This window comes from Octopus bimaculoides, chromosome 6 (assembly GCF_001194135.2).
Source record: "Octopus bimaculoides isolate UCB-OBI-ISO-001 chromosome 6, ASM119413v2, whole genome shotgun sequence".
Taxonomy (NCBI): domain Eukaryota; kingdom Metazoa; phylum Mollusca; class Cephalopoda; order Octopoda; family Octopodidae; genus Octopus; species Octopus bimaculoides.
Genome location: NC_068986.1, coordinates 111,602,653 through 111,603,401, shown reverse-complemented (window position 1 = coordinate 111,603,401; position 749 = coordinate 111,602,653).

Genomic DNA, 749 nt, shown 5'->3' with positions numbered 1-749 from the left:
ATATGCATATTTTAAAGTCTTTGGTAAAACAAGAATCGTTACTGATTCAATATATGAATATATATTCTTGAATATTGCTTTTCTAATCCAATTTTTGTGTATTTGTTGCTACCCATATTATGAGCATCTTCTTTAGCTCAATAGTACGACTAGAAATCTATAACGAAAGAAATTCAAAATTTTTATATCTTATTTTTCCCTTGTTAAAACACTAAATATTTTGGGGGTACAGTTTCTGAAATGCAGTTCTCTTTTTTAAGACGACAGGGTATGATTTCAGGAAGACTTCATTGAAAATTTTATTTGATCAAAAAACTAAGCCGTTACGAGACTAGCTCACGTTTTGATATGTATTTTTGAAAAAAACTTTTCTCAGAATACTTAAGTATGTTGCCAAAATATGTGTCGCTGTTGCTAGAAAATTAACAAAACCCAGACAGCTACGTCCAAAGACAGAGTAGTGAAGTGAAACCGTCTGTTCTTACAAAAAGGCGAAAAATACGTTTTGGATGGATGGTAGACATTGACTTGCAACAGAAATACTTGAGAACATTTTGCAGGGCATTGCATCAGGATTATGTTTGTTTCAATGTTACATTAAACAACATGTCATCCTAAAAGGAATTCATGTGTTGAAATTCTACACGTGTTGTGAATATGTTCGTGACTATACATAACAAATACTCTCATTATTCAGTAGAAATAAAACTTTATTATGAATAATGGATGTTATTCCGGAATGGAAATAT